General features: G+C 37.7%; 1 protein-coding gene across 1 annotated transcript in view; it reads right to left on the minus strand.

The window, feature by feature from the left end:
• LOC123880685 (epidermal growth factor receptor) overlaps positions 1–26,543 on the minus strand; it is a 157,717-nt gene that overhangs the window by 130,086 nt on the left and 1,088 nt on the right. The gene's annotated exons all lie outside the window — the stretch shown is intronic.

The raw sequence follows: 26,543 nt of genomic DNA on the forward strand, positions 1-26,543 counted from the left end.
CGTCAAATATTGCCTATAGTACGCGACAGGTCGAGATGGCAATCGGAGTGGGGACGTCCCGGTGCGGGACGGCGCGGGTGACGTGCGCGTGTGCAGGGCGTCCCCACGCCTCATACCTCGAGCTTTTTTAACGTCCGTTAAAAAGCTCTCGTGTGTTTTTGTAAAAATTTGTAATTTTTTTTTTTGTAATTTTAATTTTTTTGCTATTATTGAATGGGATATCAAATGAAAGAGGAAATAAATCTGAGTTCATCCATACTTATATTATAAATGCGAAAGTGTGTCAGTCAGTCTGTCTGTCTGTCTGCTTCTTTTTCACGGCCCAACAGTTTAACCGATTCTGACGAAATTTGGTACAGGGCCCAGGGTTGGCTTATATCCCGGGGACGGACATAGGCTACTTTTTATACCGGAAAATCAAAGAGCTCCCACGGGATTTCGAAAAACCTAAATCCACACGGACAAAGTCGCGGGCATCATCTAGTAGATAAATAGATAAAAGATTGATTAAAAGTTTCAATGTGGTTTGTGCAAAAACATAGATTAAGTAATAAGCTTCTCCCTGGGAGGTAGAAAAGTAGGGAAAAAATTGCACATTGCTCTATGGAGACCACGTGTGGAATAACACATGCTAACTTACTCAATACATACTTATTTACAACTAGCTGATGCCCGCAGCTTCGCCCGCGTGGATTGGTCAGATCCCCTGCAGCATCAGGATTGAGGAGTTGGACTCCAAATTTTTTATGAAACAATATCGCAAAGTTCCTCTATCGATTAAAAAAGAAATGACGCAAATCGGTTCAGAAATCTCGGAGATTTCGGTGTACATAGGTAGAAAAACACAACTCCCTTTTTGAAAGTCGGTTAAAAAGTAGGTAGCCTATGTTACTTCCTGGTCAATTCTCTACTTGTCTGTGAAAATCCCGTCAAAATCGGTTCAGCCGTTCCCAAGATTAGCCTTTTCAAACAGACAGACAGACAGACAGACAGACAGACAGACAGACAGACAGACAGACATACAGACAGACAAAAATTTTAAAAACGTGTGATTCAGTTATAGTATCGTTCAAATAACCATATGACCTTAATATGAGGTAGTTATTTCGAAATTACAGACAGACACTCCAATTTTATTTATTAGTATAGATTCACGTACCTACATGTGTTTTACACATCGTGATTATTATAATAAATGGCATAAGTACCTACAACGCTTCAAGTGGGTGCTTATATTATGATCATCATTATTTGTTCTTCTGACTGAATTTCCGCGTTGGACAGCCAGGCTAATCCTTTGCGTAAAAATGAGCCAGCACTTTAGTGACCAGATGAGGCTATTAACCGCGGTGAAATATCTCGTATTTTTTTTTAGCAATAAGACTCCATGGCCCCAGTGTCTCCACAGCAAACGGGACAAAATATTACTTAATGCATCATTTTCATGTTTTATTAATCATAATTTTTTTATTTATAACACTAAATAAAATAAATGACGCTAAAGACCAAGTTTAAAAAATATTCTCTGCGATGAGCCAATAATATAATCAATACCGTATATAAATAGTGAAGTAAAGTTAGTTTTACTAAACCACAGCAGTGTTGCGTCATCATCATAATTATTAACATTACAGTTCTGATAACCAGGTAGGTATAGTCTACTTCAGAATCCATACTAAAATTATATCCATAGGTCCAAATATAAAAAATACGTAAGTGTATCTGTCTGTCTGCTAGATTTTCATGGTCCATGCATTTAACCGGTCGTGACGTTTAGTATCTAAAAATCTATACATATAATAAAATTGTAGAAAAGTGGTGTCTGTACAATGGAAATATATAAAAAAAAGTAGCAGGGGTTGTTATTATATCGATGCCGAACCTGAAATTGTAATTTTTTTTTTTGTCTGTTTGTCTGTTTGTCTGTGTGTTTGTGCACGCTAATATCAGAAACGGCTTATTCGATTTAGATACGGTTTTCACTAATATATTGTAGTAAGCTTCACTTAACATTTAGTGTTTATTTCATGTCAATCGGTTCATAAATAAAAAAGTTATGTCAATTTAAAGAATCACGGCGAACATTTTTAACGTACAGAGTACGTACTACACGCCTCGCGCCCCGAAAAGTCACTATTCCACGCGAACGAAGTCGCGGGCACAGCTAGTCTAATATATAATCTAAAAATACCGCGGGAACTCTTTAATTTTCCAGGATAAAAAGTAGTCTATGTAGTACGTACGTCTCCGAAATGCATCGCATCATGTCGCTTCACTCTTACTGGCAAAGCTAAGGCGTGTAAAAAGTACTATTATTTTACTATCCTTGAACAGCTGTTTGAATGTTCGCATTGTTCTGAATCCACTTTACCTACCAGATATTCTATTCTACAGTATGGGAATATTGGTCACGCCAGGTCACGGTCAGACTTTTTGTTCACTATCATTTCATTAGCCTCGATTGCAATAAATAGCACGCGATCGCCATAGTGGCTCCGAATAAGATAAATAAAAAAACCGGCCAAGTGCGAGTTGGAACTGGCTCTTTTAGGGTTCCGTACTTACATATTATTAAGACCATCATATTTTGGGTGTATGAAATATTTCTTTTCCGAGCTAGAGCATAGCAATAAGTAAATCGAGAAAGAAACCCCAAAAACTGATCGTTAGTTTTGGTCACAGCTGACAAACTATTTTATAAATAAGCAGTTGTTTTCAGTATTTGTAGTTTAAATACAGTATATGGTACATAATATATACCGAAATTTCATATTCCTAACTAGTTTAGTTTTTGAGATAGCCCCCGGGACAAAAATGTCTAAAACTGACAATTTAGACTTCCCCCCATTTCCTTCTTTTTCACCATAAGATGTTTGCTTGTGAGGATTACATGGGATTTACACCATGGAGTGAGTAGGCACAGAGCGGCTGAGGCCCGAGGCTCACGGGTAGGAGACGTCACACTTCGCTGGTATCGTCACGGAACGCCGAGCGCCCCTCTCGGCCCCGCCTTCGGGAACACTCGTTAATCTTCGGACATATTCGGCCCTCAAACATTGATATATCGTAGAGCCATTGCAGAGTGAACTAGAGTAGGTAAGGAAACTCTCGGTTTGATCCTGAATCCCTGTGCAGGATAGCGCGGGTGACGTGCGGGTGTGAAGGGCGTCCCTCGGCCTCATACCTCGATTGCCATCTCGACCTGGCGCGTCCTAAAGCCTCGATGTTTTGTTACAAGTTTCAAAACTGCCATAGTGCAAAAAAAAATTACGAGACACTCCACCGCGCAAAGAATCAGCCTGGCTGCCCAGCACGGAAATGCAGCCAGTATTTTTGGCACTATTCCACGCGGGCATGATTACAGTTATTAGATAAGACATCATTTTCAAATTATCAGTCAACAGGTATCCGTATACCTGATACTCGATAAATAATATTCTTCTAAAGACCTCAAATGTACATTATATAATAATATACCGCTGTTCAGTTATATCAACGCTCTCGATCCCCAATTCCTGAGGTGCGCACGCGCTGACGGCTGACTCAACTAATTTATTAAGATCAATTTGTGTAATGACTAACGATATCACGTTGGTATACTTGTTAGACGATGGTTGTTACAATAGAAGACCCGTATCAAGAAAATTGTGATTGATACGTAATGGAAAGGGAGCTGTTGGCAGAAAAATACCAATCAATAGCTGAAGTGCCATAGTTAGGCTGAGATCCATACAGCGCACTTTGACTTTGTTCAGACTGTTAAAACGAGATAGCAGCGTTATACGACAGCGCTAGTATACACACAGAAACGAGCTGGCGAGCAACGATAAGAATATGTATAGTTGGGATAGTTTTATCGCTGGGCTGTGTGAGAGTTTGCGAGTTGTCGCACTCGCAAACTCTATTAACTATATTGCTTATAATACCTAACGCGATTATATTGCCTATATAAACATATAAAGCTTATATAGACATATATATATTTTAATCCCTGCGCAAACTGCGCGAGTTTTTTGACTGTCAAGAGAGCGTCATTGAGCGAGTTTTTTTCTTTGATAAATGTAGGTAGTTCTTATCGCTGCAACAAACTAGTGGAGAGCGAGTTCTAGCTGATAATCTGCACAGTTCGCGATGAACTATTGCTATATTTATCTCTCTTATGACATGGAATCATAAATCGATTGTACGTTTCTTGAGCGAGAAAATAGTCGATAGCTAGTCGCTTCCTCGTCCTCAGTAGGACAAAAGCCTTGCTCTGTTCTGCAGTTATAAAACTCTATTCGCCACGAACTCCTTAGCTATAAAATAGAGATAGACGCAATCGTTGTCATCTACGTGTTTAACCTACCATAACCAAGTAATCATTCTCATTAGGAACGACGTGCAACGTTTTGTACTATGGTATACTCTATCCACGGAAAAGAGTTAGTATAGGACTCTCTTTGTTACGCAATCCCATACAAATGACAGAGACAAAACTCAGCACGTGTGAACCATGAGTCACCGAGCGCTCACTCTACTTCACTCTAGTATAACGGTAATCGAAATGTAACTTAAATCGCCTGTCATACAACTAGAGCTAAGTAGTAGATTATTTTAACAGTTTTTCTGATCCGTTAAGCAATATTAGTAGGTATTGGTTTACCTATTAACGATAACGACTCGTCGTTATTCCGTCTACGAAAGGCCCTGATAACGAACTAGTTTCCTCTTTATCTAATTTAAATGCCCGCTACATATACCTGCCTATATTACGTATTGCTCAATTTACTTTAAATGAGAGTTCTCCTTGACAGCGGCAAAGTTCACGACTATTATGAAACTTGCCGCTATAACAACTAGTAATAAAAAAACCGGCCAAGTGCGAGTCAGACACGCGCACTGAGGGTTCCATACTCGGGTATTTTTTCTAAACAAAAAAATTAGTAAAAAATCTGTTTTAGGATGTACAGGTAAAGCCCTTTCGTATGATACTCCACTTGGTATACTTATGTTATTTTGAAAATTAAAACATATTTTAATTTTTTTTGAATTATGTAACCACAAATTCGCAGTTTTCAGATTTATTCCTATACTTGTGCATAAGACCTACCAAATTTCAGACAGACAGACGAACGGACGGACGGTCGGACAGACGGACAGACAGACAGACGAACAGACAGACACACAGAAAGACAGACAGACAACATGGTGATCCTATAAGGGTTCCGTTTTTCCTTTTGAGGTACGGAACCCTAAAAATTAAAAGCGCATGGTGGTCTAACTTATAAGATGGTAGGGAATCCTTCGTGTGTGAGTCCCACTCACATTTTTGACCGATTTTTTTAATCATACAAACATGGCATGTACAAAGAACCATGTCTGTCCACGTGTGTAAGATAAGTACTTTAAAAACAAAGCAAAGACATCATTGATACCTACATATTACTTATAATATTCTCATACCTACTGGCGCCAACGGCTGGCCATCTGTTTGTGATATAAAGTCGGCCGCACATTGATCAGCAGTCTTATAACAGCTAATCCCAGTGCACATGTACGTATAATTATCTGTTACAGTGCACTACACAAAAATTTTCAACTACATTTTTACACTGATCGCGAGCAATTTGCTGTTATCCATTGAGGAGTTCTGTTCTCCATCTCCGAAGATATTCATCAGATCTTCACCAAATTTATATGGGACCACTTGCACAGTATACCCTTTCAAACAAAAAAAAATTTCAAATCGGTTCAAGGGTCTTTGAATAATCGGTGAACATACTTACATTTAAAAAAAAAAAAGATTCCGACGAATTGAGAACCTCCCTCTTTTTTTTGAAGTCGGTTAAAAATCACAGAATAGGTACATACATACTTATTATAATACAATAGGCAAAGGTCCAACAAATCCGTCGTATCCTACGAATAATGACAATATTACAAAAGGCTCCTATTACTTTTTTGAATTCTAATACAAGTATACAATGGGTAAATACAATGCGATCTCACCTGATGGTAGGTGGTGAATGATGATGCAGCCTAAGGTAGAAGCGGGGTAACTTGGGAAGCAATTTAACGTGCGACGCACGTGTTTTATGTGACAGTACCCTAACCGTAAATTCAAACAAAGAGTTCTTACACATTTTAAAGCGAGTTCGAGTCAGCTAAAAGGCTTTTATGTTTACATTATGATTAACGTCCTCCACGTAATAGTGTTTATATTCGATTTTCTACTCTGTTTTCTATAGCTTGCCCACGACAAAGGTTCACTCTACAGTCTACACCCACAAAGTAACCGCGACATTCAATAAAATAGATGAGAAAGCCAGAAATCGTCATAAGCTACGTACAGCGTCATATCGTCCATGCAAAATCCTTTGTGGGGTTGAGGATACGCTTTTTTATCATATGACTAGCATATAATAATCCCACGACTTTGTCCTTGTGAACTACACAAATTTCAAACCCCTATTTTACACCCATAGAGGTTGAGTTTTTAAAAACCCTGCATGTCAAACAGCCCGATCCGTCCAATAGATTGAGCTGTGCGTTGATAGATCATTCAGTCAGCTTTTCCTTTTTTAGGGTTCCGTACCTCAAAAGGAAAAACGGAACCCTTATAGGATCACTTTGTTGTCTGTCTGTCTGTCTGTCAAGAAACATAGAAGACTTCCCGTTGACCTAGAATCATGAAATTTGGTAGGTAGGTAGGTATTATAGCACAAGTACAAGAATAAATCTTAAAACCGCGAATTTGTGGTTACATCATTAATTTAAAAAAATATTAAAATGTGTTTTCATTTTCAAAGTAAAATAACTATACCTACCAATTAGGGTATCATATGAAAGGGCTTTACCTGTACATTCTAAAACGGATTTTTATTTATTTTTACGTATAATAGTTTTTGATTTATCGTGCAAAATATTGGAAAAAATACCCGAGCATGGAACCCTCATTGCGCGAGTCCGACTCGCACTTGGCCGGTTTTTTTATTTGTTTTGCGTCACCACACCATAGCCTAATATTTGACATATCGTCAATTCAGCATCAAACCTCAGTTCCCTCACTCTAATACACTCTGGTAGCGTTCTATATGTTCACCTCGAGGGATTTCTAGTACTAGACATTTCTCAGACAATGTTGTTAATGATAACAAGCCACTCGCGGCGAAGCCAGTCAAAACATAGAATATTCAACATTGTAGAGACGTGGCTGTCTAATAAATATAACATCGTACAAAACCAAAGAGATACATATTTTATCATACATCAAAGGATAGAGTGGATATGCAACTTTTAGCTGCGATAGCGAAATTTTTTTGATTTGATACAAGTTAGCCCTTGACTGCAATCTCACCTGGTGGTAAGTGATGGTGCAGTCTAAAATTGAAGCCGGCTAACCTGAAAAGGGTATGACAGTTTTCATTAAACCCTTTGGTTTCTACACGGCATCGTACCGGAGCGCTAAATCGCTATGTATTTATTTTATGATATTTTTATTATTTTTAAATACTGCAGCCTTCTTGCAGTTTAAACGGATAATGGTGGAAGATAGCATCTTTTCACAGATAATAACAAAACAATTGCGATTGTATGATGTTGTATGAAAACAAATAACTTCTTATTCAACCTCATTTAAGTATAGGTAACTGTTAGGGCTCTCTCCGTCACTCGTTTCATACAATCGTAGTTCCAATTTCATTTGAATATTAAGCAACCATGAAATTTTGCAGATATATTCTAGAAACTAATATCTATGCCTGTGGTTTTCCAGATTTCTGTTGAACTATTCGGTTTCAAAGTTACGCGGTCTTAAAAATTTTCATACAAATCTTTGAGCCCCTGTAATTTTAAAACTACATATTTTTAGAAAAATCTAAAACACCACAGACACAGATATTAGTTTTTAGAATATGTCTGCAAAATTTCATGGACTTTGGTTGCTTAATATTCAAATGAAATTGGAACTACGATTGTATGAAACGAGTGACGGAGAGAGCCCTGTTAATTAAAAGCGAATGAGTGTAATCCGTAAGTTAATATAATAGACTAGTTTTTAACCACGACTTCGTCCGCGGTACATACCTAGGTACGTAATTTAGCCTGTGTTACTTCTGGATAAAGTAGCTTTCTGATGATGACCCTAATTTTCTATTTATCATTTTGGTTCAGAGATTTGTATACAACCGAATTAGTACTATTTGTATACCTACGGCCATGAGGCATCCTATTTTATTAGGTTACATGGCTAGCCTAGTAACAAAATAGATATAAAGCTAAGCGCACATTGCCTTGTACAAGACTCTTTCAGTCTCTATAACGTGTGTGCTATAGGATTTATACATACTCCCTGACTCAGTGGTAAGCGCTGTGGTCTTATTAGTGGGAGGTCCCAGGTTTGATTTCCGACAGAGGTTTGGAACCTTATAATTTCTAAATCTCTACTGTGGTTTGGTGGGAGGCTACGGCCACGGCTAGGCACCACCCTACCGACAAAGCCGTGCCATCTAGCGATTTAGCGTTCCGGTAAGATTCCGTGAGGGACGTGTGGCCTAGTTGTGACAGACAACGCATATCAATCAATTGTGATTGTTAAGCAACGCTGACCCAAGTCGGTAACTGGATGGGTGACCGCTTTCAGAGGTCCGAATTCGGTCTATTCGTTTCCTCCGTGCCTCGGAGAGCACGTTAAGCCGTCGGTCCCGGTTATTATCACTAACATCTGATGATAACTGTAAATTAACCTAAGAGTCGAAATCTCGTTCTCTTATTCGAGTTGTATGCGGAAGGATCTGGGAACCCACTACATTATTAGCCCAAGAGAACTCCTACTATTATAGGATTAATGGAAAGGGGTCCCGACGCTCAGTAATGAGGAATACGAGTATAGAGAGAGAGAGAGGAGATTCCGTGTAGAAACTAAAGAGATATGTGTTCAACTGTATTGCCCCTTCAAGTTTAGCTCGCTTCCACTTTCCTTCGTCGCGACCTGAGGTAGAGTAGACATTTGTGTCGAACGTCAGAGTCTTCACTATGAGTCTCCTAGCTCAACGATCAACGGCATCCAGAGGCTGCCAGTGTCATCGATGCTTCGACGTTTTGTTAGAAGTTCCCCAACTGTCGTTAACTGTGGTAGAGTCGACATTTGTGTAGAATTTGTCGTCGTGTATCCTTAGCCTAACGCTCTTCGCTACTCGACAGTCGACACTCGTAGTTTTAATTATTACGACCGTGGCATCACACTCGCGCCCAGCGCCTACTAAGCCCAAAGGAATGTTTGTACCTTGTCACCTTACAAATTACAAGCTTGAGTCGCTTATCAGCGCACTTTGACCAAAACAAAAGATAACTCTAGGTACATGGCTCCACTGAAATGGACCAACGTCGAGGCTTTGTCGTCACTGGCAGACGTCAAATGTTCGTACAGATCCAGCGTACCTACTTGTTTTAGTAGAGGTCAATGACATGGTATGGTACACTAAAAATACAACCAGCCAAGACAGCCGGACAGATAGACAGATAGACAAACAGACAGACAGACAGAAAACAAAGTGATCCTATAAGGGTTCCGTTTTTCCTTTTGAAGTACAGAGCCGTAAAAATAGTACGTGTAATCTTTAAGCCGGCTCTACACTCGCACGCGAAGTCGCGCCGTTATTTCACGCCGTGAATGTATGCCGCGATTCACGCGTGAACTGTGTCCTTCCACACTCGCAAGTTGTTCGTGACGTTGACGATGCGTTCACGTTCGCGCCGCAAACCCTTTGTCGTGGACCAAAAACCGACACTGATCGGGAAAGACGCTAAGCGCGAACGCGAAGGGGTGAGCAACATCTACACTCGTGATTCGCAGTTGTCGCGGGCTTTCGCGGCCGTTCGCGCCGCGAGTGTAGAGCCCACTTACATATAGTTGGTTCACGCGCGCATGATTCTATTTTTGAAAATTAATCGCCAAAAGGTTTTTATTTTTGTATAATATCATGCAGAATAGTAAATATTAAGCTAACAACACAGAATAATAGTCATTCCTTCGCTTTGCGTAATCAGATAAGCGGTTTATTTGGTTCTAGGACAAATAAAGTAGTTGGTAAGAATAACTAGAGCAGCTGATTAGGCAGGTACTTATAAAAGGGATTTTAAAAAGTTATATCCATGCAGACGACATCGAGGAAAAGAGCAGGTCTATACTCGTAAGTAGCTAATCGAATAAAGACGCACTATGATATCCAGTGTTTTAATACATACAAACACTTCAAACAAGCTGTGGAGGTTTTCTCATACCGATACAATCACAATAATAATTATAACCTATTGAGGCTTACTTAAGCTTCCTATAGACGATATGTTTTCTGAGTCTTGCCGGTCAATGCTCGTGAGGCGTATAACATCAGCTGCTCTCAAAGACATTGCTTCGTGATGGCCACTACCGCTCTGCCAAGAATGTTACTACAGAGTAGAAGAATTTTGTTAAGATGTCTTCAAAGAATAACGAAAGATGGCGGCAGCCACTTTTTAGCGTCGAAGCAAGCTTTTCACATTGCCCAATAAAAAGATATCCATATTTTAACGATTGGTTGGTGTAACGGATGCCTTACAAGTCTAAGATCGTGTGGTCAAGGCCACATAATATGCATCTCACTGATCGAGCAAAGCAAGGTCTCCGAGTATACTTGGGTGGACTTGCAGGTATGTCTGTATATGTGTTTGTCTTTCTGTCCACTGAGCTGTATTCAAAATTCAAATTATCATTTCTGATATAAGTTAGGTGTGGCGCGCTATGGAGCAAGCTATGATGGGTATCACTCTCGGGGATAAAATCCGACACGAGGAAATTCGCAGAAGAACAAAAGCAACCGAAAAGAAAAAGCTCAAAGGATTAGCAAGCTGGGCAGGTCATGTCTGTCGCAGAACCGAAGGCCGATGGGGCAGAAGTGTTCTGGAGTGGGGACCGCGTACCGGTAAGCGCAGTGTGGGACGACCTCCAGCCCGCTGGACCGATGACCTGAAGCAGGTAACGGGGAGCAGGTGGATGAGGAAGGCGAAGGAACGTGTTTGGTGGCGCGCTCTTGGTTAGGAGTATATCATATAATATAGTATTATTTGGATTTCTGTGGAGTATGTCCAGCAGTGGACGCATACAGGCTGATGAAATGGAATGGATATAGCTTAATTAACTTAGATGTATCATTTGAAGAAATTGTGCTATTACACAATTTATTCCAATAATTATATTAGGTACTTATACCAGCAGTATCCCGTTCTTTAGCGTAAGTACTAAGTAGTTTAAGATAACATTTTTAACTACTTATGTCATTTTAATCTAAAAGTAAAGCGATTTTTTTCAAAAAATTGAAGTATAACATAGTCTCCTGAAAACTTGTGATTTTCCACATAGCGGAATTTGCATACGCAACAACGATATTTAAACCTGTTTACTCATTCAAGAAATACCTAATGTTATCAACTGTTTTTATCAATGAATGTAAAGCAGTACTTACATTACTTTATCAATGCAAAATGTGTTAACCGATGCACATACGGTTACGGGTACAAATAAATAAGGCGGTGTATCTTATCAGTGTCTGTAGGAATTCATTCTTCAAGTGTTATCAGTTATCACGCTGTTTTTGTTATTTGCGCAGTGTGATAAAATAGTTCTTTATGCTTCAGGTAGGGTTGTCAACCACAGTCAAAGTCAAAGTCAAATAATTTATTTAAATAGGTACTATTGTAAACATCGTGAGAAAACCTAATAAGTGAGAGTTCTCTATAATGTTCTCAAAGGTAAACTTGGCCGGTGTGGTGGATTGTGGTCAAAACCCTTCCCATTCTGAGAGAAGGTCCACCCTCATTAGTAGCTGGCCCGGCAACGGATAGAGATTTGATTTTATTGATTTATTAAATAATACCTCAGTATGCTTACAGTAACGCCAAATCGCATACCGTATCAAAGGTTACATCCATATTACATGGAGGAGTACATCCAATTCTTGGTGCTGAGCAATTAGGTCGTTGAGGAAGGTAAGTGCTCGCAAGGTTGGTGCATTGTTGCCAGATGAAAAAAGGGCAGACATCTGCACGAATGAACAGCCCTATCCGGCGCCCTCATCTCCAATGCACATCTACACAAGGTATCAGGGTTATCAAATGTATTTTTTTTTCTTTGAAATAGTATTAGAAATCATGTCATGTATTGCCAGACATTTAGAGTTATGGCAACAGGCCAGACACCCCTTAAAATTTAAAAGTTTAAGGGTGTCTTGTCTATTGATCCGGGATAAAAAGTAGCCTAGGTACCTATATGTCACCCTACAGGTCTTTATTTATACCCAGGCAAAAATCAATCACGTCAATCCGTTGCGACGTGTTTGAAGGACACTCCAACAAACAAACACACTTTCACATTTATAATATTATTGTGTGGTTGATTCTGTGCTTCACAATATCTTTCATTCTGCTCTAAAAATGAAACGGAAAGCACTACATATTTTAGAGTGTCAATTTAGTTTAGTTTAAAGATTGTGTACCACAGAATCAGCCACCAAGTGATTATATTCAATTATGCTCATTTTTCTCATGAATGTTGGCAACAACTCGTTCTCACGTTCGGTGTTGCTTGGTGTTGGTCGTTATGCTGTGGTCGTGACGTCAGAGCCCCCTCCATCGAGACGGAAAAGATGGCGCTAGGGCGAGGACGTGGCGTGGAACGACAGGCTTCAGTTGCTGTTTGCGCTCCGACCGATTTACATTGCATTATACGGGTTGATTTTACTATCTGAGAGTTTAATTCTTAACATCAGAAGTGTGTAGTAACTTACGCTTTGAGGAAAAATCGGTCGAAACGCAAACGTACTTTTCCACCTAGAGGTCTTCAAGTGCCAGGACACCGTCGGCCGCGATGGAAACGTAATAAGGTATCTCGTAAAGATACCGAAACTGTGAGTACTTTGAATAATTATTAAAGATTAAGTGAATATGGTTTAAATTACTAAATCGTATTCTCAAACTTTTGTATAGTCAGGTGAGATAATTCGTTACTAAACTAAGTTGAAGGTATCAGCTAAAAGTCTGGCACGATTTAATATTGCGTACAGTCTATAAGTGGTCCTCGTGGGAATAGTGATCGGTAAACGAAATTGTCTTTTAGTTCCAAATTCAAGGGAATATGTTTTTAAAATGGTTAATTTTTAGTTTGTTCGAATTTTATTTTGGAACTAAATGTTAAATTCACGTTTGTCTCAACTTTTTTTTTCGAACAAAATATTATTTAAATTATAGTGGGTCAATTATTATAGTAGCATCAGTAATATACGTCCTTAGAAGATAATAATTTAAAAACGTGTGACGATTGAGCTAGTTATTTACATAGAAGTTTTTTATAATAAAAATATTAAACATGTGGGTAGTATACGTGACGAACAAGTTAAAATGTTATAGTGGTAGTGGTAAAAGTAATCGAAGAATGTCTTAGGTTAGTCAAACTTTACAAGTGAAATGTTAGCTCAGATATAAATCATGATAACCAATCCCGAACTCGTATACTGAAATGAAATGAAATTTATTTATTTGCTGAATATCAGTTGTTGAGTTCAAAATTATAACTAAGTAGCGACCTTCATATTCTACTTCATAAGCATGCAAATATTTAATACTCATCAGGAATAATCCGTACAAATAATCCTGATGAGACCAAAAAGTGAATTAATTTCTATGGTAACATGTCTCTTAATTAAATGTCAATATTAATATTATAATAATAAGTAATTATATTAATTATAAGTAAATGTTACATAATATATCGGGTTAAAAAGTGTATATTTTTGATACATGTCACGAGGCGTTTATAGATATCGGAAGTAGTTGTCGGCGCATATCAAAATCGTTAGTAAAGGGATTTCAGTTTAAAAACATTTATTTATCAATAAAGAGCATAACAGTCCTTTTAGATATCAGGAATTACAGCTATTTACATTTACAATGGTAGGTACTTACGCACATGATATCAAGTATCCATTTTAGTACTTCATATTATCTACATTGAATAATTGTGTGGGTAAGTAATAACATCCATACGTTTATAATACTAGTTTTTAGGGAAGTTTTCGTAATTGTTCTTCTTTTAAAGCATAATTGGGAGTGTATATATCCTGTTATTATTTTCCTGATAGGAATACAAGTTTGAAGCGCGTACGAGTGACTTATATTTAGAATTTTCGTATCTTTATAGAGGTAATTCTTTATTCTTTCTTTATTTGCATTCATGTCTTACATCATAAATAAAAAAATATCATAATATTACAACATGAAGCCCCGTTGGGGCGTTGCAAAGTAAAACATATGTAAATAATCAAAGGTAATATTACAATTCTTATGAAATATGAAATATGAATAGCAAAAATTATGAATTAATTATATGGTCATTAAATAAAAATAAAATAAAAAGGTCACATATAAATAAAGATTATGGGAGTTTTCAAATTATGTCCTATTATAACTAATCAGACTTTAAAAAAAAAGTACTTACAAATAAAAAGTGGTTAACAAAGTTATTACAATCTTCTTATATCGTATTATCGTATTATTGAGGTATATTCATTCAATAGTTCATGCACACTGTAGTAACATTTTTGGATTAGCCATTTTTTAGTTTTGTTTAAATATTGTTTCTTTTGTTTCATCTATTATTATTGCTATACAGGTTATTTAAATCAGTAAATATTTAAAAAAGAGCCTTTGTTGCAATTTTAAATAAGTACTGTACAGGTTTACCTTAGTGCTACCTAAGTAAATAATTAATTAGATAGATAATAACTTTAAATTATTACAGTAAAGATTATTTACATATGAAGTTTTAGTTTTATTTTTTATATTCTGCGTGCTCATCGACATAGGCATCCCCTTTTCGATATACTATTCAATATACAATAGAATAGAATAGACTAGACTAGAATAGAATATGATATAATAATTCAAGTAAACTTTTACAAATGCTTTTGAATCGTCAAAATAATTTACCATGCATTACAATATGATGTTTGACTAGATCGTTATAATATTAGGGCGTACTTTTGGCATACAAGATGAATAATTTTACGTAAGGTTTCTATTTAAAGATAAAGCTGAATTTTTTTTTGTTGATACAAGGGTTTTTAGCAGAATTACAAAAAGGTAATAAAAAAAAATGTGTTAACATTCCTTTTGATTCAATTGCGTTCAGCGAATTTATTTTTACGTTATAGGTATGTACCTATTGGGTACTAGGGAGTAATAACTTGCTTGGACGGAATGTAACAGAGTGATCCGATTTGGTTTATCCCCGGGAAAAGTAATGTAATAGTAGTAGACTCGTATACACATTGACCTCTGAAAGCATTTTAGCTATTTTTGTCCATCCAAACAGAGAACCGTTTTGTATACATGTACAAGTCGATTAGATTGAACTAGAACGAAGGTAAAAGGATTGTACATTATATTTTAATAAAATAGACACAGACAGACTAGTAACGATGAAAGTAATATTTCTCTTCAGAGTTAGAACTATTGCCTGTAGTCTGTTCAATTCAAAAGTTTTGTTGCATTTGTTGGGTACCTGCTTCAAAAACAAATAATAATTACGGATTGTGGTGTGTATAATATGATAATGAAGCTTTATTTAGTTTGTAAAGTCATAGTATATCATTAATAATGCAAATTAGAATAATATTTAAAAAAAAAAATAACTATGATTTATGTTGGTAGTTAATACCTAATATTACAAATTTGGGTAAAAGCTTCACATTTGCGTTGAACAAAGAAATATTCTTGTCCGGATAGCTAAGTGGGTATTATTAACTTGAGAAATTCTCATTTAAAAGATTACAATAAGAGGGTAGACAAATGCAACATTTTTATGCTCTCAGTTGCAATTCTGTGCTATAATCAGGACAGGCCGAAAATAATAAAGAGTGACAGTAAGAGTATATTGTGCGAATAGAAATATTAGATAGCATACAGTGGCAGTAGATGAATTCCCTGCGTGAATGGACGGATGAATGAGTTAAAAATAAAGTCTTGGTTTTGGCAGTGGCATGCATCGGTGTCGCTCATAATCCATGACTCTCTGTTTATCATTTTTAATTAGACTAATAATTATTTGAGATAGCGTAATTAATATTTGCATATATGGAATATGAAATACCAATTATTATTATTGTTTGATACTACAGTAATTCATGAATTAAAATAGTTTGTGGGTTATAAGATTATATTTGGTGACCAACCCTCGTAATTAATAATGCAGTGAACTAGTGAAATCATTAATATAACTGCAGTTAAGATATTGATTAGTTTAAAAAGTGATAGTTTTAGTATGATAATAATTATTTAAAGTTAACTTTGATAGCACCAGCTTTACAATCAAATGATCCGTTTATAATAATAAAGCCTTGATAGTTAAAATAAAATGGATGAGATCAAATATGATTCTTATGAGATCAAATACCTTGTATTATGGTGAACTAGGCACCGGTGATCCATTGCGTGGATGCGCGGTAGATAAAGATAGTGTGGTGATTGCATACGTGGATGAATAGTGTCGGAGTACTGTGTGGGTGCACGATGCTATGGCATTGAGTATGTGTTCAGAATTTAGTAAAGAATTTTGAGATTTAGTAAAGAGGTATGATCTGATTTTAATCGTGAGTGCTAATGCATTCTTCTTTAAAGAATATTCATGGAGTATTAAAAACCGTGTTGGCAAGGCTACCTTGTGTATTATGTTGAGTAATCTATTTAAAATTAAGTATGTATAGCAACATAATTGATACAGCGAGCCGTGATAAAATTTTGGAAGATTAATTAGTTGGAATATTGCACCATGGATATAAGATATCACACTGGGATACGAAGTTTGCACTTTGATAAAATATTCGAAAGATAATTGGGAATATTGTACCATGAATATAAAATATCACATTGGAATACGATGCTTAAACTTGAAGGCGAACTTGGTACGCTTAAGTGAGTGAAATGCTCTTTAAGTGCAAGTGGTCTTCAAGTGATCTTCTACGATACTTGACCTTGATGGCGAACTTGGTACGCTTAAGTGAGTGAAATGCTCTTTAAGTGCAAGTAGTCTTCAAGTGGTCTTCTATAATGCTTAGAACTTGATGGCGAACTTGGTACGCTTAAGTGAGTGAAATGCTCTTTAAGTGCAAGTAGTCTTCAAGTGGTCTTCTATAATGCTTAGAACTTGATGGCGAACTTGGTACGCTTAAGTGAGCGAAATGCTCTTTAAGTGCAAGTGGTCTTCAAGTGGTCTTCTATGATGCTTGGAACTTGAAGGTGAACTTGGTACACTTAAGTGAGCGAAATGTTCTTTAAGTGCAAGTGATCTTCAAGTGGTCTTCACCAACTTGGTACGCTTAAGTGAGCGAAATGTTCTTTAAGTGCAAGTGGTCTTGACCAACTTGCTGCATTTAAGTGAGCGAAACGCTCTTTAAGTGCAGTTGGTTTTCAACTACGACAAATCTGGTCCCCTAAGTGTGGCAAAGTCCCTTTAGATGCGGTTGTTTTGTTCTTTAAATTGAAAGCTGTTGTTGTGATGAGTGATAACGAATGGACAATATTCCTGGATCTTACGAGTACATAGTGGAGGTATCTTGTTAAGTTGCGAGCGTCGTATGATTGTTAAGTGATAAGTGACAATGAATGGGCAATATTCCTTAGGAAGTTAGGAAGGATCCTTACAAGTAGGTAATGGGAATCAGGTGTTAACGGTTGTTTATTTTGCAGTAATTTTATCCCGACTCGTGGGGTGCCCGGGGCGGGCACCATGCAGCATGGCCGTGTTGGCAACAACTCGTTCTCACGTTCGGTGTTGCTTGGTGTTGGTCGTTATGCTGTGGTCGTGACGTCAGAGCCCCCTCCATCGAGACGGAAAAGATGGCGCTAGGGCGAGGACGTGGCGTGGAACGACAGGCTTCAGTTGCTGTTTGCGCTCCGACCGATTTACATTGCATTATACGGGTTGATTTTACTATCTGAGAGTTTAATTCTTAACATGAAATATAAATTATATTATAGTCCGGTCAAAATAGACATTAAAGAATAAAATAATTCGCATATAGCTAAAAAGTGGCACGAATGTTGGGAAAGCCAATACAAATGAATTGTCCTAATTCCCCATCGATCGCACATTTACAAAAAAAAAATGTTCAAGCTAAATTCACAAAAATTGGTGTTTTGCATTTTCCAGATAAACGGTAAGTTTTATTATAAAACTAGAGGATGCCCGCGACTTCGTCCGCCTGGATGTTGGTTTTTAAAGATCCCGTGGGAACTGTTTGATTTTCCGGGATAAAAAGTTGCTTATGTCAATAACAGGGACGCAAGCTATCTCGGTACCAAATTTCATACAAATCGGTTAAGCGGGTGGGTTTTTAGTAATCCCGTGGGAACTCTTTCATTTTCCGGGATAAAAAGTAGTCTATGTCCGTTCCCAGGATATAAGCTAACCGTGTACCAAATTTCGTCAGAATCGGTTAAGCTATTGGGCCGTGAAAAGGTAGCAGACAGACAGACAGACAGGCACACTTTCGCATTTTTAATATTAGTATGGATTATCTACAGAAATTTTCTTGGTTTGTATCAATTTTTAGCTCTAAGCGTATTATAATAATTGTAATCTCGAATATCTTATATCAAATCAAATCTAATGATTTATATCCCATAGTGAAAAATGAGCTTTACTTGCAAATTCGCATAGTTTTCATAGCAAGCATGTCACATTTCGCAATGCCCAATAGAAAATCACAGATAAGTTACACATAACCATGGTATGTGTAAATGTATATAGATAATGTATCTAATTACGTGCATACTAGAGCAGGAATGTGGTTGTTACATTCCTGCATCAATGGACACACTATATAACATTTAAAATAGTTAAAAACATTTTGAGATAAGATGTTATACCACCACCCAATACCATCATAACTATACTACATGTATTCAGCAAAGAAGCGAAGATTCATTGATTAGTTCTGTGTATATGTTATAAAACGTTCATATTATTAAATACTTATTATTTTAATGGCATCGAAGTAATTTTTTCACATAATAATGATCAAACTTAATTTAAAGGTTGATCACAAATTGTTAGGTATCTTACGGTACTAACGTGTAAGATGACAAGAAATAAAGTAATTTCATTTCATGTTCATGTTCCATCTGAAGCAAACTAAACGGAAAAATAGTCACATGTTATATTACATTATTATAAGTTTTGTACGGTTATTTAAATTTTTAAGAAATTCATACGTTACAAAATATTACATAACTAGATAAAGCAATGTTTTCTAACAATATATTATACGTAACACGTGTTAAATTTAACTAATAAATCATTTGTAACTTAATCTAGACTTACCCTTAGAATTGCATTTGCTCAAATCAGCAAAAATGTTACGGCGGTAAAATAGAAGTCTATTATATTTTTGATGTTGCCGATTTCTGAATTATGTTAATTAATTTAAAGAGAAAAACATATAATTCCAGCTTTTTGGAAGTGGATAAGTAGGTACTAGGTACCTACGTTTTACCGTTGTACCAAACGCTAAAATTTTAACGAGAAACCCGGAGCTTTTTTAAAAGTGTTTGAGACATTGTGGAGAATGTGAAAAGTACATTATAGACTTTTGGTGGACATTTTGCCTTAGGACTCTACTCGACAAACACGTCTTTAGTGGCGTGGTAACTACCTAGTCACGGCCGAAACGTCCCAGACTAGACCAGATGATTCGCTAATTACTAATTACCTACTCAATAATCATCACTGGACGAAAGCCACCAAACCAAATGTTGACAAAATACCGCCATTGTTTGATTGTCCATACTCCATCGCACAAGTCAATAATGCAGTAACGAAAAAGTAATCAAAAATGTTAACACAATGAAGTATTAAAATCTTTTTACCTGTATACGGCGAAGTAAGGTAGCCCAAGACTACGTTAGTATGTATTACTTAGTATGCAGATCGGAGGTTCGACCTCAGCACAAACCTCTAACATTTCTTTACTAACTCTCTATTAACTTCACAGTAATTAAACAAACATAAAGAAAACATCGTGAGGAATTCTGCATACCTGAGAGTTCTCCACGTTCTCAAAGGTGTGTAAAGTCTACCAATTCAGACCAACCAATTTGGCCAGCGTGGTGGACTATGCCAAGTCCATCTCATTCCGAGATTTTAGTACAGGGCCGGCTATGGGTTGATCATGATGGTGATAATGGTGGTGGAGATACACCCTATTTAAAGCCTCAAATTATTTAGACCCTCAATAGCTCAACCGGTAGAGGAGTGGACTGAAAACCGAAAGGTCGACGGTTCAAACCCTGCCCGTTGCACTATTGTCGTACCTACTCCTAGCACAAGCCTGACGCTTAGTTGGAGAGGAAAGGGGAATATTAGTCATTTAACATGGCTAAAATTCTCTTTTAAATAAATAAAAAATACATATTATAATTCGTCCCGACCGAATTTAGGCCATGGCAACCAATCTCCATAAAGATTAGCCAACTGCGTGGGAGATATTTTAAATTGCTTGTTTTTTCCGGCTCTTCTCAGTGGAATCTGAATTCCAAGCCGCTGGCTGGTAGAGTCACAGAGTTGTTCTACATGAAATAAATAAATTTTGATTTTAATACATTTGTATTTTGTATGGAGAAGCGGGTATTGTAATTAAGTATTTGTTCTTCCATTCCATCCCACTCCATCAGCCTGTATGCGTCCACAGCTGGACAAAGGCCTTTCCAAGAGCGCGCCACACACGGTCCTCCGCCTTCCTCATCCACCCGCACCCCGCGACCTTCTTCAGGTCATCTGTCCAGCGGGCTCGAGGTCGTCCCACACTGCGCTTACCGTGCGCGCTGAACGACTTTTAGTTTGTAGACGAGATTTGTCCTTATAAGTTCATAATAGTTGAGATTAACATAATGCCCATCTGTGTTAATAATAAAAGGTGTTTACTAATTACTGCGCAGGCCAGATGAGTTTAACATTGGGTGCCCCCCCCCCCCCCCCCCCTCCCATTCCCGTCCCTGCACTTCCCCCACCGCAAACAGCCACAAATTATAATAGCAGACACTGATAGTGTGACGAGTGATATGAATACACACACGCACGCGCTTCTTCGTATTTTTACGTTATTATTACTACGTATTTTTTATTATAGTTACTTACTAATATGACAACAAAATAAAATAATAATTGTAACTACTATTTAATTCTTTATCATGACATGGTTCTCCGTAGCTATATAATAATATTATGTAGATCGAAAAACTGTCCAGTTTTTAACCGATTTCAAAAAGAGGAAGAGTCTCTCAATAATTCGGCGCGTATAATATTTTTTATACGCAATTATCTGTTTAAGTGCGTATCCTTCCTGCACTGGGATCGAGTCCGCACAAAAACCCGAACACTTGTGCACGGCCCCGGGATGTGCTGGGGGTGTCTTTTGACTTTTTTCCACTCCACATGCTCAGTGTTTAGGTACCTCGCGTCGACTTCCGTTTTATTCAAATACCGGAAGTTGGTACGAACTACGATATTTCTAGGGTTCCGTATCTCAAAAGGAACCCTTATAGGATCACTTCGTTGTCTGTCTGTCGTGTCTGATGAGAAACCTATGTACTTTTCGAATGAAAGGTACACATGGATATTTATGGTGCGGCTTTGCCGGTGGGCGCTTGGTGGTACGGCTTTGCCGGTAGGATTATAACTAGCCACGACCGGAACGTCCCACCATGTCAATTAAAAAATAATTGATCTAGAATCATGAAATTTTACAGGTACGTAGGTCTTTATAAATTACAAAAGTTAAAGTTACATCACATTATGACACTCACATCACATATCGTGCAAAATGTAAAGCAATCTCTAGAATTCTAGATTACAGAAATATGCACAGCATAGTCACAACTCACAAACTAGTTTCATACCAACATAATGTGTACTAGTCCTAACATATAAGTCGCGCGATAGTAGGGCGGAAGAGAAATTGAGAAAAACTTACTACCGACTTGTTTTATGGCATTAATTTCATCTAACATCTTTCCTTTGCCATATCTTGCCATATCTCGTTAGGATTCCGTAACCTAAGGGTAAAAACGGAGCCCTATTAATATCACTCTGCTGCCTGTCTGTCTGTCTATCCGTCTGTCCGCCGATCACAGGGCTCTAGCTCGAGATATAGAAATTTTGATATTGACCCAAAATCAAATATTGAATCAGAAATTCAATAAAATTATTTTTTATTTGTCATGGTGGGAGGCTTTGGTCCTGGCTAGTTACCACCCTACCGGCAAAACCGTATCACCAAGCGCCCAACGGCAAAGCCGTACCATAAATATCCATGTATAATATCCAAATAAATATCAATAAGCACCTAATGTTTAGATGTAACTAGATACACCTAATCAAAGACGGGTTTTGCTTACAGAAATCTGACTTGGACAGCATTTTCTAAATATCTGCATGCAAAATTATTATTTCTCCACGCCTCTGATCGAGCTTTGAGAATTTTAATTGTTTTTAATGATAATACATTGCCGAAAGTATAAAACGTAATTTAAAACTCTCCTTTCGGAATCCTAGATTTCAAGATACCTATACAGTACCTTTAAAAATTATTTCTTTATTTATATTATTGCTCTTTTGAGAAATAAACTCTTTAAACCTAAGACAGTGGCTTCTTTAGGGGACCTTAGACGATGTGACGTGTCATATTCAAGCTTTTCTTTTTCTTTATATTTTATTTATGAACTTTTATATCGAACTATAAGTCAGCCCCAATATAATCTAAGTATGTACATAAAATCAAAACAAGAAATTCTTAAGCTAACAAAACAATACAAATCGAACAAAAATAAAAACAAAAACAAAATAAAAGTTAGACAGTCTCAATAACAATTAAAACTCTTTTGATTCAGGTCTTAGCTTTATGCATTCCACTGTAATAAATTCAAAGTACGGGCTATATTTTTCTAACTATCCATCACACTAATATTATAAAGGAGAAAGTTTGTATGTGTGTGTGTGTGTAACAAACATACCCACAGTATGTTTGTTACTCCTTCACGCAAAAACTACTGGACGGATTGGGCTGAAATTTAGAATGCAGATAGATTATACCCTGGATTAGCACATAGGCTACTTTTTATCCCGGAAAATCAAAGAGTTCCCACGGGAATTTTAAAAAACCTACATCCACGCGAACGAAGTCGCGGGTATCAGCTAGTAATTGATACATGCCATCTGAATGGCCTAAAGAAGCCTCTATCTTGACTATGAAGCCTATGAATACCAGTGTTAGTCGTCAATGATCAATCGCATTCACAGGGTGGTTTCTTTGACGTTGGTTTCAGAAGGTGCTGGAATGGTAACCTCGCGCCAGAGAGCGCTGCCGCCCGCCAGCCCGCCAGCTGGACAGATGATACCTAACCTAATGTGCGAAAACCAGCCCAGAGAGGGAAAGAAGAAGAGTCGCAGGGCGATGCTGATCCAGAATTCAAATTCAAAGTATTTTTATTCAATTAAACTTTTACAAGTGCTTTTGAATCGTCAAAATAATCTACCACTGGTTCGGAATACCGTTCCTACCGAGGAGAACCAGCAAGAAACTCGGCGGTTGCTCTTTTCATTTTTCAAGTATTCAATATACAATAATATGCCATACTGTATACAAGCAATTGCAGCGCCGTGTATTGCTGAAGCAAGTTAAATCCAAGCTTTTTTGTCATTTACATAATCTTCGATTGTATAATAAGCTTTTTTCAGGAGCATACTTTTAATACATTTTTGTGGAATTTTATTATAAAATATTACACTCAATTTATTACAGGCGGCGCAAGGCCAAGACGTATGAAATCCCTACAAGAGAACTATGTAAGAGTATGTTTGTGAAATTTGTGAAGTGATAAAAAGAATATCCGGCTGAGTTTGTTGTGGGCTCTTCTCAAACCTGGGCGCGTTTGGAACCCTCGAAGCTTTAGTTTTAAGTTTACGCAATTAATTATCACCACTATATCACCTTACAAATCTAACAATTCTGACTAACAAAGGGTGTACAATAGTACCTTCCTACCTACTTTACTTTGAATAAATGATTTTGAGTTTTGAGTTTTTTGCGCCAGAAAGCGCATTGTCGGCAGATCATCCCGCCTGGTGGACAAATGACACCTAGCGAGTCACAGGGGGACGCCGGATTCAGGCGGCGCAAGAAAGCGGCGTATGAAATCCTAACACGAGAGTTATGTAAGAGCGTATATTTTGTAAAAAGACTAAATACGCCCCACTCATGGCCAAATACTTCTTCGTCCCTTTGGCGGTGGAGACGATGGGCTGCTGGGGTGAGGAGGCGCGGGGCTTTGTGCGCGACATTGGCCGTCGTCTAAGAGAAAGAGGCTGCGATCCACGCTCTGGGGCCTACCTGGTCCAAAGGTTGTCCATCGCCATTCAGCGGGGCAATGCTGCCAGCTTGATGGGCACTTTTGGTCCAGGGGCAACCAGGGGTGGTCTTTTTGACGACTAGGTATAACTAGTAGTAATTTTAATTTGGCTAAGTATTTTATTCATTATATTTTTAATTAAATATCTCGCATTATCTAGTTTTGTAAAAGTTCACGTAGACATTCACGACTTATTTATTTACTTTATACGTCAGTAGCAAGAGGATGTCATACCTATAAAATTTACAAACAAATTCGATAACAACTTTGAGGAAAATAAACACACATCGGCGCGGCGGGTGCAGGCCTCAGCCATTATTAATAAGTCAACGTCAGCCATTAATAAAACACAAACTAGGTACTTAGGTACAACATTACCTACCACAACCGCATATGAATTATTTTGTTTTTTACTTATAAATATTCCATTATCTTGCAAACGCTTGTTATTATTATCTATAGCACGCGACAGGTTGAAATGGCAATCAGGATATGAGGCGGGGGGACGCCCCGCACGTCACCCGCGCTCACCCTCAACGGAGGTTAGCGGTTGCCATCTCAACCTGTCGCGCACTATACACTGCAATCGAAATACTTAAATTAGTACTTAGTATCTGAACCATCATCATCACCAACAGCAAAACACTAGTACAGTGGGTGGGCTTTGGCTTGGTCAAGCAAACTCCGCCATCATCGGGGCCTTTGATTTCTGCACGGCATCGTACCGGGATGCTGATTCGCTTGGTGGCACGGCTTTGTCGGTAGGGCGGTAACTAACCGCGGCCGAAGCCTCCCACCTGACCAGACCAGAGATTTATAATTTGTAAAATTCCGAACCCCTGCCGGGAATCGAACCCGGGACCTGCCACTAATAAGACTACAGCGCTTACCACTGTGCCAGGGAGGTCGTCAGGTTATAGATTATTTGATTAAAATAATATGGGTTAAATTAAATACTAAAAGTCAAAGTGGATTTTGCCTGGACAAGAAATAGGTATAAATAATCCAAGCCTCAATAGCTCAACCGGTAAAGGAGTGGACTAATAAAAAATTTTCAAAAGAAAAATAAAACCGACTTCAAAAACGACAAACACTAAAAAGTAAAAAATAACTTTTGTTTAGCTACACGTGTAATGTACCTAGGTATGAAGTCGAGCGATTAGAAATTCAAGAGTGAAGCTCGCCCGACTTCATACCTAGGTACATTACACGTGTAGCTAAACAAAAGTTATTTTTTACTTTTTAGTGTTTGTCGTTTTTGAAGTCGGTTTTATTTTTCTTTTGAAAATTTTTTATTTCACAATTTTTAGTGGCCCCACTGTACTATAATATGCTGTGCCCAGTTAAAACCCTACTGTTTACTAAGCTATTACACTGATCGCGAGCAATTTGCTCCTATCCATTGAGGAGTTCTGTTCTCCATCTCCGAAGATATTCATCAGGTCTTCACCAAATTTATATGGGACCACCTGCACAGTATACCCTTTCAAACAAAAAAAAAATTTTCCAAATCGGTCCAGGGGTTTTTGAGTAATCGGGGAACATACATAAAAAATATAAAAAAAAATAAAAAAAAAAAAAAAAAAAAAAAAAAAAAGATTCCGACGAATTGAGAACCTCCTCCTTTTTTGGAAGTCGGTTAAAAACCGAAAGGTCGACGGTTCAAACCCGGCCCGTTGCACTATTGTCGTACCTACTCCTAGCACAAGCCTGACGCTTAGTTGGAGAGGAAAGGGGAATATTAGTCATTTAACATGACTAATATTCTTTTATAAAAAAAAAAGCCTCTGAAATTACTAGGTTTCAAAGATTCTATCCCTTTATGACGCCTGATAAGGCCGCTATTGCACGATCTAGATTCTAGACTCTACATAGCATGCACTAGGAAAAAAATACGCGCGGACGGCTTCATACAATTTCCACGTCACAGAATTCTGCGGATAAAATCGCGTGATGAAAATCCGCAGTGCGAGCTTGCCCTTAAGCTCAATGTCCAGGCCATTTCAAGTTAACACACCTTGCGATATTCACCCTAACATAGAGTATCTAACTATCTATATACCTGTTTACAT

Source organism: Maniola jurtina, chromosome Z, assembly GCF_905333055.1.
Source record: "Maniola jurtina chromosome Z, ilManJurt1.1, whole genome shotgun sequence".
NCBI lineage: Eukaryota > Metazoa > Arthropoda > Insecta > Lepidoptera > Nymphalidae > Maniola > Maniola jurtina.